The sequence below is a fragment of the Dipodomys merriami genome, unplaced genomic scaffold (genome assembly GCF_024711535.1).
Source record: "Dipodomys merriami isolate MVZ:Mamm:240054 unplaced genomic scaffold, mDipMer1.0.p SCAF_8, whole genome shotgun sequence".
Lineage (NCBI taxonomy): Eukaryota > Metazoa > Chordata > Mammalia > Rodentia > Heteromyidae > Dipodomys > Dipodomys merriami.
In genome coordinates, this window is record NW_027206401.1 from 8638257 (window position 1) to 8659166 (window position 20910).

Here is a 20910-nt window from a genome sequence, read left to right on the forward strand (position 1 = left end):
CTCAAGTGGTAGAGTGCCCACCTTGAGCTGAAGAGCTGAGGGACAGCACCCAGGCCCAGAGTTTAAAGCCCCACAACTGACAGGAAAAAAAAAAAAAGGAAGAATTAGTAAGAAGACAAGAATGACAATATCTCATGACCATAGGTTCAACAGGGAGGCCGGTGAGAACTTAAGTCTATGAGCATCAAGGTAGTATTAGTTAAACTGTATCTATAACCACACATCAATATTTTGCATTTTTAGTTACACAAAGAGAGTATTCATACTATAACAGCGTACAGGCACCATGTTTGAGTAAAGTCATTAATCAACAAGTTATTCATGCCCTTTTCCCCATGAAAACCATCCCTAGCCGGAGCCATGGAGCTGCCTGCCTGCCTGCCTGCTGCCATGACATCATATCTGATATTTTTTTCTCCCTTAGGTTTTCAAAATGAAAGTAGTTAGATACAATGCTCAAGATTCTTCCCTCTTACCCCATTCTCCAAGCTGAATGTGATCCATATCTTAAGCTACATCATAAAGTAAAAAATAAAATAAAATTAGCCAAAACTCCTAAGTCAACCCTGTAATCCTGGCTACTTGGGAGGCTGGGGTTCGAAGTCTAACTGGACAGAAAAGTCTGAGAGATCCATCTCAAAAAAAAAAAAAAAAAGCTAGACTGGAGATGTGATACAAATAAACAAAAAGTGAATTAAACCTCAAAAATGGGAAGACCACTCCTAAAGAAATGCTACAATGTTACCCCATCTAGAAGTTTCTTTTCTAGGTCTAGGTTGAGCTGACAGTGCCCAAGCTTATCAAATTTTCATGGATAGGTGACTGGGTACAAGAGTCAATAGCACTCACTTAGCACAAGTTAGCCACGGTCAATAAAAAATTGCTAGAGAAGAAAAAGATCTGGCGACTTTCACGCTGTGCCCTTAACACATGCCCCCAACCCTCCCCAGTTAGATAAAGAGAACACAATTCTTCCTGAGAAACTCAGCTCTCAAGTCATACTTTCCTCCAGCTATATCCTCTTTCTGAGCATCATCTCCTCAAATTAAAAAAAAAGAAGTCTGAAGTTTCTGGATACAGTTAGCTTTGTTATCAGCTGGGCAGCGTATCAATCTGAGACTCAGTAAGTGCTAGAATAAAACAATGTAGCTTATGGAAGGTTTTCCAGGCAAGCAAAGGAGAAATGCGATTCTGATACCCCTTAATAGCTTATGTGACACTAGTTTGTTAGATCCCTCTACAACCTCCACTCCCAGGTGGGTGCCTGAGTGTCTCCATCTCTCAAGGACCTCAGAGACTTACTTCAGAGACAGAATGAACAACCACTCAGAGGCCATCCCCAGGTATCAGGTAAGACTACTGTACATCATGTCTGTCTTACACTATCAAAAACCATCTCTCTGGCCTTCCACCAACATTAGCACAATATTCCCACATAAAGAGCTGCCTACACAGTCACCTGTGGACCACAGGATGTTTAAGACATTGCCTGAAGCCTGCATGACAAGGAGATGACTAACTTACAAGGAAAACAGGGAGTTTCACTCTATCTCCCCCCCTCCACCATTTTACACCCATGAAGCACAGTATTGACTGCATACTACAAACCAAGTTACAAGAGGGACCTTGTTATTAAAAAATGGCTCATGTAAAAAAGAAAAAAAGAAATCAGGGCTGGGAGGGTGGCTCAGTGGTAGAGTGCTTGCCTTGTATGCATGAGGCCCTGGGTTCAATTCCTCAGCACCACAGACAGAAAAAAAAGCTGCAAGTGGCACTGTGGCTCAAGTGGTAGAGTGCCAAACTTGAGCTGAAGAGTTGAGGGATAGCGCCCAAGCCCAGAGTGCAAGCCCCACAACTGAGAAAAAAGAAATCAATGAACAGCTAGAGGCTTAACAGGTGTGCCCATTGTTTACTATATTCCATATGCTGAGGTCCCAGTGGCCACTTTAGCTGCTACTTAGAATACATTTTCCCTAGGATTCCCACAAAGGTTTACACACCTAGTGACAAAATTTAAGGATTCAAAAGATAGTACAGGCTAGGCACCACTAGCTCACTACCCACTCGGGATGCTGAGATCTAAGGATTATGGTATGAAAGCAGCTCAAGCTGGTTTTTATCAGTTAACCACAAGAAGCTGGAGGTGGAGGGCTGGCTCAAGTAGTAGAGGGCCAGCCTTGAGCCAAAAAGCTAAAAGGCAGCACCCAGGCCCTGAGTTCAACTTTAGTACTTGCAAAATCTTAGCACACCATGGCCTTGGTGCCCACACACAGCATTTATTGCATTCGTTAAATTTAGTTCAGAAAGTGTTTATTGAGCAATTGATCCACTCAAGGGACTATGGTAAGCGTAGAGAGAATGAAGGTGACTGAAAGCTTGCTTAAAATTTCACACAGCCTATGAACAAGGGAGCCATCAATCAATCAGCCATGAACCTGAATTATGGTCCAGAGTGGGTAAAAATGGCACTTGGCCCAGTCTTTAAGGAAGCTTAGATATAATAACAATACACAACAACAATAACAATAACAACAACAACAACAACAACAACATCACCTACACCAAGTGTCCCTGGTAAACTAGAATGGATCTTTCTGGTTATGAATGTTTTAGAAGAGTTCTACAAATTCTTACTACTCTTCTTGAGATATGGATGGGCAGTCTCAGCCATTTCCTCTTGAATCACCTTCAATGTGTGTGTGTAATGGAGCTTGAATTTAGGGCCTCACACTCTTGAATGGCTTTTTTTGCTCAAGGCTGGCGTTCTATCACTTGAGCCACACCTCTACTTCCAGTCTTTGGCTGATTAATTGGAAATAACAGTCTCTTGGATTGTGATGGCTTCAAACTTAAATCCTCAAATAATAGCCCCCTGAGTAGCTAAGCCACAGTGGCCAACTTCAGCGGGTAATGCACAGATCATGATATAATACTACAGGATTACCATGGGTGTGCCAGGTAGGATATATAGGTGCCTGATTTCATTAGGGCAGTTGCCTCAAAGCCCCAGGGCTTGATTTCTGGCATTTTCCCAGTCCCTGTATGTACTTGTCACTTCCTAGTGTATATTCTAACACATGTGCAGATACTTTTAAGAATCCTACCATTACCTCCACCACCTCTACCAGTTAAGACAAGAGACACTAACTTGGCACTCATGTCTCAATTTCAACTTCAACAAGCCAGACTGACCCTCATTCAGTCGACTGACAGAACTCAGTGGGGAATACAGAGTGATTTTCTCCATTATAGACCTACAAAGTAACCATTCTTCATTATTTCCAAGTGGTCTGTGACACCTATGCCCCCCTAAATAACAGACATGTAGTTTTAGGGAAAGCTTGCGTCATTTTTTACAACACACATCACATGTACAACAGCATTCTAACCCCATGCAAAACACAGGAGGCAGCTGATCACCTTGTAAAAGAGACAAACATGTTTTGGACCAGGAAACCTCCTGGTGAGCAGAGCAGTGAACACCGCGCCTTCTTCCCTCTTCTTTCCTCCTGTGAAATCAATCACTATTTGTACATCTCCTCTTCTTCCAGCCCTCAGTACTCACAAGAATCCCATCTTCATTCTTACTATCGGTTCAAAGAAAGAAAGCAGCAGAAAGAGGAGACAGGAAGAATAAGACTCATAAGAAAATCTACAAAGAGGCTTGTGTGAGATGGAAGCAGTGTTGAGAATTAGTAGGGTTAAGGGAGGGGGTAATACTGTTTGACAAGAAATGTCCTCACTGCCTAGTATATAACTGTAACCCCTCTGTACATCACCTTGACAATAAAATTAAATTAAAGAAAAAAGAAGTAGGGTTAGCCAGGAAGTGATGGCTCAAGCCCATAATCCTAGCTACTCATGACGGCTGAGATCTGAGGATCAAGCTCATGATCCAACCCAGGCAGGAAAGTCTGTGGGATTCTTATTTTCAATTAGCCAACAAAAGGCCTGAAGTGGAGGTATGGCTCAAGGGATAGACCACTAGCCTTGAGGAAAAAAAGCCAAGCAAGAGCTCAGAGTCCTAAGTTCAAACACCAGTATCAACACACACACACACACACACACACACACACACACACACACACACACACACACACACACACACACACACACACACACACACACACACTCTCTCTCTCTCTCTCTCAATTATCTGTTTCTTCATATTGTCATTTCTCTTTCACATCTACCACATTCTCCCACATACTTAGCATCACCAACATGAGCTCAAAGCACAATAAGACTCTCTTTCTCTCTCTCTAAGAGGCAAAGTTCCCTCCTTTGACAGGGATGCTATGTATTTGCTATGTATTTGCTACATCATCATTTTCTTTACTCCATGTTTAACTTAAAATGTAGAGCCCTTTGACAGTATGGGGGAATCAAAGAATGAAAGGACTGAGTGAATAAAATCAGATAATGAATCACAGATTAACTATCAAATGAATATAACACCATAGATTATAAAAGGTGATTATCACCATAGAACAAAACACAACAGAAGCTACCCTACATTAATTCAAGAATCCTTTTAGTTCTTCTCCCATGGTATAACCCTTTTATCTGATTCCAGTGCCCTGCATCTTGTGTATACATTTTTCTAACTTGAGGAAGAGAAGGGAAATAACAAAATGCTGAAACAAGGATACAGTTTGACACATTGTAACAATGAGATATACAAGACCATGTGTTGAGAACAAACTTTACAACTTGGGGGGGGGGATTAGGGAGGAAGGGAAGGAAGGAATGGTAGGGGAAAAACAAAGGAGGGGGTAATAATGCTTGCTAGAAAATGGACTCATTACCTTACTCATGTAACTGTAACCTCTCTGTACAGTATAGTCATAGAGGGGGAAATTGAGAGGAACTATTGACCTTAAGACAAATACTCATGCCACTGAAAAATAAGAGTGGGCATCAGAAAAACAAAGGTACAGGGCAAAGTCATCAACCACTTCTGAATCAAGACATGATTCTGAGTCAACTCTACAGAATTGTAACAGATAATCCTCAATAAACTCTTGTGGAACAGGGACTCTCAGGAACCCTGAAGCTACAGAGCAAGGCTGGCAGGATACCAGGGCCTGACAGGGTGGCTCCCAGAAATGAATGGCCAGGTGGGATGTCAGAGGACTCCCAGCTTTGTCAGCTGAACTGAATCTGAGTCAGATGCATTCTCCAAAGAATAACTGCAGCTTATCCCCAGGACTAGACAATTTCTTTTCTTTTGGTTGGTCCTGGGACTTGAACTCTGGGCCTAGGCACTGTCCCTGTACTCTTCAGCTCAAGACTAGTGTTCTACCACTTGAGCCACAGCACCACTTCCGGTTTTCTGGTGGCTTATTGGAGATAAGAGTCTCACGGACTTTCCTGCCCAGGCTGGCTTTGAACCGCGATCCCAGATCTCAGCCTTCTGAGTAGCTGGTGTGAGCCAGCAGCATCTAGCTGACTAGACAACTTATTTCTCAGAGGTACTCTGGTTGAACTCAGAGCCTCAAGCTGCCCAACAGGTATACTACCATTTGATTCTGCCAGTCCCCCCCCCTTTTTTTTCTCTTGTTATTTCTCAAATAAGATCTCATTTTTGCTCAAGCCAGTCTAGACCCAGACACACTCTTGTCACCATGACAATCAAGAACTTTTTGCCCAGATTGGTCTCAAACTGCCATCTTCCACATCTCAGCCTACTGAGTAACTAGGAGAGCAGGCGTCAGTCACTGTGCTAGGCTTAGACATAGCTTCTGAAGCACAGCACAACACAGAGACTTGATGGCATGTTTTTCAGAGGAGTGGTTTATAACAAAGGCAGTGACAGCTACAATCCCCTTCCTGATGCATTCCTGCTGGGTGTCTCTAAATGAGAGAATGAGTGAGCAGACATAGAAAGGCATGGAGGACTGAATTAGCGGTGATACAAGTTGTCTCTATTCCCAGAAGTCCTGGATTCGAGGAAAATGTAGACAGTCATCCTCATACATGGCAATGTCACAGAGCTCCACAGACGACTGCAGCTGTCGTCAATCTTTTACCCTCCTAAATGTTTTCAAAGTGGTTACATTTTTCCTCCCTGGACACTGAAGTACAAACTAATAATTCAATAAACAAAGAAATAGTTTCTAACCAGCTGCCACATTGTGAATCTCCAGGAAACACTGACTTCAGAGCACTAAATTTCGGCAGAGAAAATCATGCTGCAGCAATGCCAGAGAGACACCAAGTTCGGCCAGGGAAGGCATGTTTCTAAATGTCTCAACTGTCACTTACCCTTGAGGACATTTCACCGGCCCCTCCCATGGCAGGAAATGCTGGTCAGATGTAACACATTATTGCAGATGCTAATTTAATAGTAAAGTATAATATGGCATTTCAATCTTTCTATAAGTTAAAAAAATATATTTTTGATGTTGTTGCTCTTGATGCATTTTTAATTAAACATTTTACTCAACATCAAATACCATGAGAAAAACCAACCTATCTCTATACAACCAACCTATCTCTGTACAGTTGTCTGTACAATGTACAATTTGATTTCTGAAAACAAAGGATGTGTATATCTTATGATAAATTCCCTTTGAAACACTCTTCATAAACATTTCACCTCCTCCCCTTAACAAACAGTCCAAATAAGATAAAGAGGTGCCAGTCCACTGAGAAGGTCCTTGTGCCACTATGTCAATGGTACAGAAATCCAAGATAAAGTCTTACACAATGTTAACAAGCACAAAGCTGATAGTTGCAGGCCAGATAAACATGCCATGTTCTGGAAGGTGAGAAAAACACTTGACAGAAGGCTCTTTGGGTTTTCAACTCATCATTTAATTGGGGAGAAAGGAGTACATGCCAGAATTCCTATCATATGCACATCAAAGTGTTCCAGTGTCCACTGGGAACTTTTTACAACCAATTCTGCTGGCTATAACTGACAAAAACTCATTTCACATGCAGGAGCACTTAAGTTCCAGTGAACAGGAAGGGCTCCACTACACACTGAATACAACACAACACACAAGGTCAAGTCAAGTCAGTACCACCTTGTATACAAAGGCCTAGAAAAGAGGTGAGATAAACTGTGCCCAAGGATGTGAGCAAATGGCACTGTGACAGAGCTTCTGATGAAGCTGTCCTTATACAAGTGCTGGTGGCTCATGCCTGCTAATCCTAACTACTCAGGTGGCTGAGATCTGAGGATCATGGTTGGAAGCCATCCCTGGCAACCAAAGCCAAGAGCCTCTGAATTCCAATTAACCAGTAAAAAGCTAGATGTAGAGGTGCGCTCCCGTGACAGAGCACCAGCCTTGAGTGAAAAACCCAAGCAAAAGCTCAAGTCCCTGAGTTCAACCCCCAGTATTGGCAGTTAAGAAAGAAGAAGCCGGGCACTGGTGGCTCACGCCCATAATCCTAGCTACTCAGGAGGCTGAGATCTGAGGATCACGGTTCAAAGCCAGCCCGGGCAGGAAAGTCCATAAAACTCCTATAAAACCACCAGATAAACGGAAATAGCACTGTGGCTCAAGTGGTAGAGTGCTTGCCTTGAGCTGAAGAGTTCAGGGAAAGTACCCAGGCCCAGAGGTCAAGCCCCACGATGGATTAAAAAAATAAAATAATATAAAAAGAAGAAGCTGTCCTTGTTTTAATATTCTCTCTAAAACAAAACTTAACAGCAGCAATGATGGTTAAGATGTTCAAGTTAAACTGGAAGAAGAAATAAAGGGTTTGGACGCATATGAAAAGGAATGGAAAGCAAAACACACCTGAAGGAAAACATCAACTTCTGCAAGGGAGACAGTGTGATTTCAAGGACACATGAAATGCATTTCCAACACAAGCAGAGGCTTCACCCATTAAGGAGAGGATGCTGGGGTAGAGAAAGACCACCAAGGAAGAAAGTCCACCAGAGGCCCATGAGGATCACTCAGTGCCAGGGAGCAGCTCCTGGGAGAGAGGGTTCAGACAGGGCAAGATGATGTCAGGCTGGGAAAAGACAGAAAGACTTGCTGGCCTCAAAGAATGTATCCAATTTGAATGTGAGGAACAAGGCAGGCCCAGCTTCTTGAAAGGAAGTCAGCATGGGATAAAGGACACAGAAACCAGGAAGCCTGAGATCTCCCAGACTCGAACACCATCAAGTTTGATGGAATGCAGCACCAAATGGGGACGATGAGAGGAGATCAGAACACCAGATGTTAAAGGCTGCAGAAATTCAGGCTGTCCGGATTTTATTCTTTACAAGTTCTGGAAAGCAAGCCTCAGAAGCAAACAACCAACCAGTCCCTACACACTGGCACAGCATGGCTGTCAGTCAATGTCATGTTTGATTGAACTGGAGAGTGAGGAGTCATGGCGAACATGAACTAGAGAACCTGACAGAGAGTTTGGAGAGGAGGAAGTCATAAGGTCAGAAGCCCAGGTATCGGCACAGACAGTGAGGAGCTGGGGCCACACCCCCGGCCCACTAACCCTGCAGTCCTGCCTCTGGTCCTCAATCCACCAACTCATCTCTCAGTGTGAAATAAAAGTAATTCCAACTACCTCCCAGATCTGCAGAGAAAACAAAAGGAATATCCTGACACAGGACAAAGAACAAATATTTTAAAAGAAGTGTCAGTTTTCCTGGCCCATCTTAGTCTCTATAATCCTGACATGAAACCAGACCTTCTTCCACTAATAAAAATGCTGGATTATTTTTACAAGTGCAAGGTTAGCAAGATGACTCAGTAATACCAAGGCCAGTCCTAAATGTCCGTTGCTAACAAAAGCTCAGATACTACAAAAGCTTCTCAAAAAAATATTTCTCTAATCTGGGTACTGGTAGCACAGAATTGTAATCTGAGTCAGGAGATCTTAGTATCCTGATTTGAAGCCAACAAGAGCAGAAAAGTCTGTGAGACTCTTATCTTCAATTAACCAGCAAAAAGTGAAAGTGGAGGTGTAGCTCAAGTGATAGAGCACTAGCCATGAGTGAAACAGCCAAGTGAGAGCATGTGGCCCAAAGTTCAAGCTCTCATACTAGTACAAAAAATATCATAAATAGAAACACACACACACAAAATACACACACACACACACACACACACACACACACACAATGTGCTAGAGGTGTAGTTCAAACAGTAGAACACTTACTTGCCTAGAAAGCTTGAAGCCCTAAGTTCACACAGCAGCATTTCCAAGAATAGAAAAAGTTCTCTATGGTGGATGGGGGTGAATTTAAAGAAAAATGTTCATTGAGAAACCTGAACAATTAGATTTGGAGATGATTGCCTTTTGATATTTATGGTATTTTTAAAAATATTTTCATAATACCCTAAAATCAATAGTCATTAAACTCAGGCTTTTGCTAATGACAGGTAAATATGGACTAGTTATGTGGATCCTTATCTGAGCTTGTCCTAAGTCTAAACCAACAAGAGAACAACAGAAGAAAGAAAGAAGGAAGGAGGAAGAAAGAAAGAAAGAAAAAGAGAGAGAGAGAGAGAGAGGGAAGGAAGGAAGGAAGGAAGGAAGGAAGGAAGGAAGGAAGGAAGGAAGGAAGGAAGGAAGGAAGGAAGGAAGGAAGGGAGGGAGGGAAGGAGGGAGGGAAGGAAGGAAGGAAGGAAGGAAGGAAGGCAGGAAGGGAGGGAGAGAAGGAAAGGAGGAAGGAAGGAAGGGAGAGAAGGAAAGGAGGAAGGAAGGAAGGGAGGGAGGAAGGAAGGAAGGAAGGAAGGAAGGAAGAAAAAAGAAAGAAAAGAAAGAAAGAAAGAAAGAAAGAAAGAAAGAAAGAAAGAAAGAAAGAAAGAAAGAAAGAAAGAAAGGAAGGAAGGAAGGAAGGAAGGAAGGAAGGAAGAGAGAGGGGGGAAGAGGAGAAGAAAATTACCCATTATTAAATATAGTACTAAACATGCTTTAGGAATTTCTGGACTAAATAGCCTCCTGCTATATACTTCGGGCCCAACATACAGCAAATTATAGGGATGTTGAGAAATCAGCACAAATTATGATAAATCTTTAAAAGAATGTTGGGGGTAGGAATTTCTAACAGTAGCAGCAAAGACATAAAAATGAGTTTTGCTTTACTTGTGGGCTGTTTTCAGGCTTTTGCCCTTCCCATGGTCTCCCACTCAGCTGTCCACCATCCCCTTCTCTCGTTTAGCCTCCAGTGATAATTACTAAATATTTGTTCCTATCCCTATCATAACCACAGAATTTTTCTCTTGTTGAAAGGATTTCAGATCTTTACTTGTAATCACTTCAACAAGAACTTAGCAACATATTTTCCATAGTTATTTCATTAGCTGTTATTCCATGAACATGAATGACTAAAACCTCAACTAGAAAAGATCTGGAGATGACAAGAGTCTGGGAGGAGAGAGATACACATTTATTAATTTTTAGCACATGGAATGCATTACAGGGATGCAGCCTAGGAATTACAATTTGACCAGAAAGCCAATGCCCTGAATGAAGGATCCACGCCTCCTGCCTCTCAACCCACCCCAGGAAACTCCCCCACCCCCAAGAATAAAATCCCAACTCCACTATAGATCCTCCAGACTTAAGGACAGCTGGGTTTGAGATGGTACAAAAGCATTCCCAGGCAAGCCTAGGTCTCTCTGCTGTGTTAACAACTCCTTCACGTTCTAGCCTAAGTTTCCAGATGGCTGAGAGTTTTGCCCTACCACACTCCTGCCTGATGCCTGGCAGGTTCTCTGTTCATCATGAATATTCTAACTCTTTTGTCAAATCTTGTTCTCACTTCATTCAAAACCTTGGAGACTCCCCAGCTGCACTGGGTGTGGAAAATGGTGGCAAAGCCATTATAGCTCCAACCCCTAAAAGGGGCAAAATAAAATTACAAGGGGGATGGGTTTCTTGAAGAGCTGGTGGTAGAATTTATTTTTCTCTCAATAACTGAGATTGAACTCAAGGCCTCCTATAAACACTCTACCACTTGAGCCATACCCTCAATCCTTGAGCTTTCAGTTTGTTTTCAGATAGGCTAAATTTGCCCCAGCCAGCCTTATGTGGTGATTCTCTTCTTTTTGATTCATTATTTTTTGAGTTCCAAAGTGATAAAAGGAAAAGACCAATGTACTATGTAGCTCTTCTTCACTCTTACAGAACACTGTATCACACACATTCCCATGATACATGTTTTAAAGCTATTCAGCTCTGATTATACAGAGGATCTTTATTTTTATCTTGAATTTGAACATTTAACCAACTATCTCCCTTCACTTAGTAATACACATTCCCTTCCCTCTCTCTGTAAGAGAGAAATCCAGAGAAGCAGTCACACGCCACACCTATGCCCTCTGGCACTTCCCCCCAAATGGCACCCTGTCCAGAACCACACCTGTGCCATCCATTCTTATTCAGAACTGCAGGGAGATCCATTCAGCTACCAGGTACCCACAAACCTTGAACACCACAGACATCTCCTCCCCATCTTCACCCCTACTGACAAGCCTCTGTGGTTCTCCTACTTTTTTCTTTTTTTTTTTTTTTTGTCGGTCGTGGGGCTTGAACTCTGGGCCTGGGCGCTGTCCCTTAGCTCTTCAGCTCAAGGCGAGTGCTCTACCACTTGAGCTACAGCGCCACTTCCGGTTTTCTGGTGGTTTTATTGGAGATAGGAGTCTCACGGTCTCTCTTGCCCGGGCTGGCTTTGAACCGCGATCCTCAGATCTCAGCCTCCTGAGTAGCTAGGATTACAGGCGTGAGCCACCAGCGCCCGGCTCTCCTACTTTTTTCTAATAGCACTCAGAAGCACATCAATCACACTGTAAGAATGAAAAAGCCTCTTACACCTTAAGGAGAAACTTGACAAACATGTAAGAAAAAGACTGATTGATAATAAAAAATTTAGGGGAAAAAAAAAACACTGAAAATATGGTTGTCATTACATTAAGTTAATTTTAAAAGATTAATATTCTTAGTATATATGTGTGTTTGCCAGTATTGGGGCTTGAAATCAAGGCCTAGGTGATCTCCCTTAGCTTTTTCTTCTCAAGGCTGGTGCTCTACCACTTGAGCCAAACCTCCACTTTTGGTTTTTCTGTGGTTAATTGGAGATAATGTTCTCACAGGCCTTTTCTGCCAAGGCTGGCTTCAGACCTCAGCTTCCTGAGTAGCTAGGATTATGGCATGAGCTACTGGCATCCAGCAAAGATTAATATTCTTTATTCAGATAAACTCGTGGCACACTGTTTTACAAATTCCTATCTTTAGATGCCAACTGATCTTGATAAGGAGAGAAGCAAGTGATGATGTCTGATGAAGAATTTCCTTTTAACTGGATTTCCTGTATCCACTTCAACCATTCAGTAACACTTTAGATAGTTGATAGGACCTGGTACATTGTGAGGTCTTTAATACCAGACAGTGCCTACAGAGTGCCCCCAGATCATCAATGGCCATCTCAGTGAGCTCCTCCACCTCACTGAGCTCCTAAAAGTCATGCAAGGGACTGCATAGTCACAAGTCTCTCCCCATCCAGACACTGTTTCCTCTAACTGCCTCAAAGGGATTGTGTGGGGATTACTGATGTCTGAGAGATCTTTCATCTCTGGGGATGAAAGGTGCTAATGAGCGTTTTGTGGAGCAGCACTCCCACTCTGCCCTATGGGAAGATTCCAAAGTCTCCTTCCAAGGTAGGAAAATGCACTGTTTGAAGTAGAAATCACAGCAGACTTTTAATTATGGGAAGTGGGGTAGTCTGCTGTTAAGCAGAGATGAGAGGCCTTTCCATCCTCCTCTTTGCTCAGTTGCTCTGACCTTGGACATCATGACCTTGAGCCCCTCTTCTTTGATCTGTGAACTGGGTCAAGCACACACACACAGCCATAGCGACAAGCAGGACTTAATGTGATTCGTGCCACCATTCTCTAAAGTGGGACTTGGCTGTGGACTCTGAGCCTTCTGCAGAAATGCGTAGCCAATATAAAACAAGAAAAGAGCCATGCACAACTAAAACTGGGTACTTCTTTACAAAGTCCTTTTTACTCAGCTCTACTCACAGACTTTGAACATGACAAATACCCAAAATGTATAAGTGGTATCTAAAAATAACATGCCTTTCCTCCTAGGAGTAAATCAAGATTTTGATTCTGCTGATTATATGTTGTTCTTAGTAATGGCTTTCCTTTTCAAATCTAAAATCAGGACTAAGTCTATGCAAGTCCTGAAGCTCCATCCTTTCTTGTATCTCTTGTTCTCCCTCCCACTGCCACCCTGCTCTGCCATGCAGACTGAGCCACAGCCTCCATCCTGAGCCCCTCCACCATCACCCCCTTCTGAGATGTTCCTCAGGGGTGCCAGCCGGGCATTACCTCTGCATCTTCAGTATTCTCTCTAGGGGCTAAGTTCACAGCCTTCCTCATCATTGTCACCAGTCGAGTTGTTCTCTCTTCTCAGTCCGAGATCCACAGCTCTACTGCATGATAGACTTGGATCTACCACCTCCAAATCAACATGACCCAAACAAAGTTATTACCAACCCCACCTTGCCCCAGATAACCTGGACCTTCTTCTCTGTACCCAAACCAGGATAATGGCTTCTGCTCCCAGCAATTCTCAAAAGAAACCCATCAATTACCTCAGGCTTGCTCTTCCACAGGCGCTAGTAAGTCTTCTGGCCTCTATGTCCTAAGCATCTCTTGATGTGTGTGCCTCCCTCTGTCTGCTCACTGTATCCTCAAGACCTCACAAGAAATACCAGCTTGGCTTAGGTGGTTTTCCACTGGACTCCTCCCACCTTGTTTCCTACACCTCTCTCCATCCACACAGTGGCCAGAGGAAAACTTTAATAAACACTAATCTGATCTTGGTGTGGTTCCCTCTAAACCCTTTCACTCTCATCTATCCATCCTTTACAAGTTAAAGCCCAAAACTTCAGAGCCCCACTGGCTGCTCTAGCTCTACCCTCCACAATCCAGTGTGAACTCCTTGTAACCACATCTGACCAAAAATTCCCCATGCCTCCGTGCTTGGGCCCCTGCCTGAAATGCTTCCTTCTGTCTTAAGGCCTTAGCAAATCTCCTTCAGTTTTAAAATCAACATTAATTGGTTCTTCAGTCTTTCCTAACACAAAGGGAATAACAATCCTGTTCTTTCATTTTTGCACAAATCTCACAGCTAAATCTACATTTCTCACAGGGCTGAGATGAATGCAGGGTTGGGTCATAGAAATGCAGAGGTTACTGCAGAGGGGGAAATGGGCAGAGAAAGTTGGGAATGGTAGGTAGAAATGAAAAGAGTTGAAGGGACAGAAACATAGAGCCAGAGGCAACTAGAACACAGGAGTCCTTGTGGGAATTTCCCAGATTTATTGGGGATATCGGACTTCTAGAGAGAGGGTCAAGGAGTTCAAGTTAATCTTGTTTAAATATTAAAGGAGGAGACCTTCTGAAACAAGGTTCCAGCTTAGCTAAAAGGTTGACTGAGGCAACATAGGAGTATCCTCCAGTGAAGAGAGACCCTGGGAGCTCTGGTCACAAATTGAATCCATTATGATAGAGAAAACTAGCAAGCCTGGGCAGAGCCTAGGGTGAGCTCTCTGGCCAGAGTCTCATAACTTTGAAGTCCTACAATGAATATTGTGGCTTTATTTGAAAACCTCCACAGGGGCTGGGAAGGTGGCTCAGTGGTAGAGTGCTTGCCTTGCATGCATGAGGCCCTGGGTTCGATTCCTCAGCACCACATAAGCAGAAAAAAACAGGAAGTGGCACTGTGGCTCAAGTGGTAGAGCGCTAGCCTTGTGCTGAAAAGCTGAGGGACAGCGCCCAGGCCCAGAGTTCAAGCCCCATGGCCAAAAAAAAAAAGAAAGAAAGAAAAAGAAAACCTCCACAGGATCTTTTCTAAAAACTTTACAAATCCAGTAAGTGGGGGTGATCGCCGCAAATAGAAATACTTATAAGGAATTTATCAGCAAATTATTATTTCACCATCACAGCTAGTTATCAAAGTACACAGAAGATTTGTTTTTATGGTTTGAAGTAGGGTTTCATTTTATACCTGTTTGTGGGTGCGCACACACATGCACATGCACACAGACACAGACACACAGACAAACACAAACACACACACACACACACACACACACACACACACACAGTTCTACCACTCAAGCTACAGCTTCACTTCCAGTTTTTTGGTAGTTAATTGGAGATAAAAGTCTCACAGACTTTCCTGCCCAGATTGGCTTTGAACTGCAATCCTCAGATATCAGCTTCCTAAGTAGCTAGGATTATAGGCAGGAGCTACTTGCACTTGGCTCAGTAATTTTTTTTTTAATGTTCATTGTTAAAATCTGGGCTTTCTTCTCATGTCTGAAATCCAAATTTGTCACACAGGATAGAAACTGAGGCTAAACCAGACATACCAGAAACATACAAGGCTCCAAAAAATACTGCAACTTGCCCAGCACAGTCCTGTTCCTTTGAAAGGGAACTGGATGCTGGATAGTCATGAACAGACACAGCCTTCCTGGGCCATTAGAAATGCTTTCAGGCTAGGATACCGCCCAAGCAAAATCACAAACATCTGATTTCAGCCCAGGCTCTAGGCCTTCCCAGTCTCACCTGTATACAAGAAACAAAATCAACAAGAGAAATAAGAACCTGATAGAGATGATGTGAAGAAAGAAGGTCCAGGATTCTAGGGAGGCTTCTGAATGGGGCTGGAATTTCAAAAGTTCAAGTTACCCAACCCAAAGGCTTTCTCTATATGCATGAAACACCTGGTCTCCAAACTATTACCAACCTTGGGTTAGCAGAAATGTCCAACAGCTCAGGGCATCAGTGACTGCCAGACGGGACTGGCCACCTGCTCCTGCTCCTGCCTAGTTTCAAACCAGAGCCACTGCCAGAAAGCAGCTGTGTCTCCTCCTTGTGTCTTTGAGTTCATGTAAAATGTAAAAATCACACTTCACTCTCCAAAAAAGGAGGCAATGCTTTTGCACTGAGAAAAAAAAAACAGTTATTTTTCATTTAAAAATAACAAGGTCTCGGGCTGGGAAGGTGGCTCAGTGGTAGAGCGCTTGCCTTGCATGCATGAGGCCCTGGGTTCGATTCCTCAGCACCACATAAGCAAAAAGAAAAAAGCCAGAAGTGGCACTGTGGCTCAAATGGTAGAGTGCTAGCCTTGAGCTGAAGAGCTGAGGGACAGCGCCCAGGCCCAGAGTTCAGGCCCACGACTGGACCCAAAAAGAAAATAAATAAATAAAAATAACAAGGTCTCATGGGAAGAAGAAAAAATAAAAAGCACCACCATTTCATAACACCCGCTTCTTTTCTTTTATTCCAGTACTGGGGTTTGAACTCATGCCCTGAGTTCAAGCTGTACCTTAGCTTTTTTGCTCAAGGCTGTTGCTTTACCACTCTGAACCACAGCTCTGCTTCTGGATTCTTTGTTGTTGTTGTTGTTGTTGTTGTTATTGTTGTTGTTGTTGTTTGAATCCAGTTGTGGGGCCTGAACTCCGGTCCTGGGCGCTGTCCCTCAGCTCTCCAGCTCAAAGCTAGCGCTCTACCACTTGAGCCACAGTGCCACTTCCGGCTTTTTTCTTTTTACTTATGTGGTGCTGAGAAATCGAACCCAGGGCCTCAGGCATGCAAGGCAAGTGCTCTACCACTGAGCCACCTTCCCAGCCCCTGCTTCTGATTCTTGCTGGATCATTAGTGATAAGAGTTTTACTGAGACTTTGAACCTCGATCCTCAGATCTCAGCCTCCTGAGTAGCTAGGATCACAGGTATGAGCCACCTGCACCTGGCTCCACAGCTTTTTTTTTTTTTTTTTTTTTTTTTGCCTTGTTTGAATCTAAGTGCAAGAAAAGAATGGATTAATAGTGTGTGTGTAGAACAAGAATGAGTTTACCAAAATTCCTCTTTGGGAAGAGAGCAGAAGAGAAAAGAGGAAAGGGAATGAAAGGGACAGAGGAAACAAGGCTGAGGGGAGGAGGCAAGACAAGACAGGATTCTGAGGAAAATCTGTACCTACAGGAAAAATGTCTTGTCTCTTCTCAGTACATTTCCACACCAGCTCCTAATCACCAAGTCATGGAGTACAATTATGTAATCTACTTCTAATGTTCAAGCCTTGTCCACTCTCCACCTGGAATTACTCAAAAGCATTTTATCCCACTGAGAAACAAAGTCTTGGCTCGCAGGCCTACCCTCAGCTGAATACTTCCCGCTAGGCCGGCCTCACACTATGCTTGGTTTTATACGAAACCAAAAGTTCCAAACTATTCAAATTCCAGCTCAACCTACATTCACAATCCATAATTTAAAAAGAGGCAGTCCAGATGCATAAATCTAGATATATTTCAGTTTTATTTTTTAGCAATGCTTCTCAGACTATGAAACTTTTTTTTTTTTGAGCCAGATGCCAGTGATTCATGCCTGTACTTCTAAATAATAAGGAGACTGAGATATGAGGACCAAGGTTCAAAGTTAGCCTGGGCAGGAAAGTCCATGAGACTCTTACCTCTAATTAACCATCAAAAATCCAGAAGAAGAGCTGTGGCTCAAGTGGTAGAGCATCATTCTTGAGTGAAAAAAAGCTTCAAGCCCCAGTACATGCACAAAAAAAAATGAATGAAGAAATAAAAAGAATTACATATGCGGCACCTTTCACCCTTCTTGAACATGATGGGCTCTGTTTCCCATTGTTCTATTCTGGAAGTCACCAATGCATAGTCTTATGCTGGCAAAGAAAATCTTCTGAGTAATACTAAACCTGAAGAATAAATGGAACTGAAAAGTAATTACAGGTAAGTTTGTCAACTGTCACTAAGACCTAGAGCCAAGATGCTGGATCCCTGATCCTACATGGTTAGCAGAACAGAATTACCCGTTTTCAGAGCTAGAGGCCCAGCCTCATTACATCTATGAGACAGACAGTACTCTTGTCTTCCACCTAAAATGTAGTGTTAGGTAAGGTAAACACAAAGATTCCACATAAATACTTACTAATAAATACTTATTCTCACATAATTTCTGTTTTGTCCTATTTTTTTTATTCAAAGCAGATACTTTCACTATCATTCATGATAGATAGATAGATAGATAGATAGATAGATAGATAGATAGATAGATAGATAGATAGATTTTTTTTTTTTTTGCCAGTGCTGATTGAACTATGGGTTTTGCACTTGCTACGCAGGTACTCTACCACTTGAGCCACACTTGCAGCCTCTTTTTGTATTGCTTATGTTTGAAGTAGGGTTTCATTTTATGCCCAGGTTGGCCTGGACTACAGTCCTCCTATTTGTGCTTCCTCATGTCACTGGGATGGCAGGTGGGTACCACAGCACCCAGCCATTATGCTTCCTCTGTAACTGAGATGAAAGACACAAAGCACCTCAACCAAGCCATTTGTGGCAATGGAGTCTCAAAATCTTTTATGCCCAGGCTTTGAAACATGATCCCCCAAGTACCTAGGATTACAAGCTTAAGCCACTGAGCCTAGCCACATACATTTTTTATTCAGTCACACAAAGTGAATAAATTGTCCTGTCACTTTTACATATGTATATGTTCATGTAACTTTCACTCAGATGAAGATAGATTGCAAGAAACCTACCCACAATTGCATGTGTATACACATACCCATATGCACTAACACACACTCTCCAACCTTAGGAGTGCAATACAGTTCTGGGATAAACAATGAGTTGGCCACAATAAGATCTATACTAAATCATTGCTGCTTAGCTGTGGAAAAAACAAAGTATTCAAAGTATCATTTACAGCGCCTTCCAGAGATCTTGTTGCTGCATTTCTAAGTCATGAATCACTGCTTCTTTTTTAAAATCATGTTGACTGCCCACGAAATCCAAACCTGTTATTTTCTTTAAAAACATAAAAACAAAACTGTTACAAGTCAAATGTTGAAAAAAAGTTTTATAAATCACTTATCTGATAAGGAACTTAAATCCAAAATGTCGACATACACAATTACTACAATCCAAAAATTAGAAAACAAGCCAGTTTTTTTTTAATTAGAGAATGATCACAATAGATAATCAAATAGAACATGAGAAGACACTCGATACCATTAGACATGAAGGAGTGTGAATAGAAACTGGTAACATCAAAAGCTGAAGAGTACTGGTAGCTCACACCTGCAATCCTAAGAGGCTGAGATCTGTGTATCTCATTTTGAAGCCAGCCTGGTCAATAAAGTCCATTAGACCTATCACCAATTAACCACCAAAAAACTAGAAATGGAGGTGTGGTTCAAGTGGTAGAGCACCAGCTATGAGCAGAAAATAAAAATAAACAAAAATACAAACTGAGTTCAAGCTCCAATAAGAACACACACACACACACACACACACACACACACACACACACACACACACACACACACACACACACACACACACACACACACACACACACAAGCTGGTGAAGATATTGAATACAAAGTGGTGCAGCCACCTTGAAAAATAGCAACCTGGATGAATAGCCAATGAGTTTTATGAAGTGCTTTATAACACCACTGATATGACATCATTCTGGAAAAGGCAAATTTCTAGCGATAAGATCAGTGCTGCAGACAGCAGGAGGGAGGGGAGGGGAGGTCAGCACAGAGGCACAGAAGATATTTGCATGGTGCAGGTCTTCCATCTGGCCTTGAGATGCTGGATACACAACTGTTTGCATGTACTTAAAACCACAGCCTTGCACAGCCAAGTACAAACTCCAGAAACTCAATCAGGGCGTCAGAAAATGTCAGGATGGAATGAGATTGTGAGAAAGAAATGCACCCAGCTACAGACAGATGACATGGCTTCCTTACAGTGTGTATGTGGGGGAGCACAGACTAATAACTTTGCAATCCCATTCTCACTTGATACTATAAGCTAGCAACATGAAACCAAAGCAAATACTGCGTAAATCCTGTAATGCAATTAAGAAGTTTACAATATGCTGGATTCAAGTTGGCAAGCTAGAAACCACTTTACACATATAGTAGAACTGAGCAAATTCATAAAGAAACCATAGATAACAGGATTTTTCGCCATCAGAAAAAGAACCACAAAGGAAGGCTAGAACAGATTCTGATACTGAATTAAGTTGAAGACATTAGAATGAATTCATGTACACACTTGTATACATGCAAGTAAATAGATACAAAAGCCAACATGGAAATAATGTGCACAGGTAAGTAGATAAGATGAATACAGGTGTGTGTACGGAGATTTCAGTGTGGAACTCATGTCTAATACAGATACATAGGTAGAGAGATAAATATTAGTCAAATCAGACATGTCATTATGTACTTATGTTTATTTTGGATAGACATTAGATGTGTAATATAGATGTATGATTGTGTCACAGACTTCCCTGCCCCCAGCTGGCTTCAGACCGGGATGCACAGATCTCAGCCTCCTGACTAGCTAGGGTTACAGGCATAAGCCACTGGCATCCAGTACTGATTATGTTTTTAAGTATTTTCAAGTCACAGAAACATTGCAATAACTCCCATGTCCCCAAATCCATTTTCTCCAAATACCACCATTTACTATATATTCATCCTCTCCTCCCTCCATTCTCACTTTTCTCTCTCCCCACATTTAGAGCAAGGGCCTTGATAAATACCTTGTATTCCTATCATCTCAACTTTCTAAAATCAACTGTTTCCTGACTACTTTGGTTCTATGGATGCTCAGATCATGATAATAATCCTTTCTCTATTCCATTATACCAGAGAAGACTAGGATGAATTTGCAATAATATTAATATGTCCTGTAGGCTTTGCTTTTAGAGTAAATTTAATTCATTCATATACATTTGTATTCATTCATATACATAAATTAAGTATTAAATAATAATAACAACACAATTCTTTGAAATAGTAAACTTATATCAGCAAGCAAAACAAATAGGGCTCTGGTATTCATGGAGCTTACAAAAATAAGTAGAAGC

At 42.2% G+C, this 20910-nt stretch overlaps 1 protein-coding gene across 1 annotated transcript in view; it reads right to left on the reverse strand.

Annotated features, from left to right (window-relative positions):
- The window catches only part of Tiam2 (TIAM Rac1 associated GEF 2), a 182248-nt gene that overhangs the window by 111088 nt on the left and 50250 nt on the right, over positions 1-20910 (reverse strand). The window lies entirely within an intron of this gene.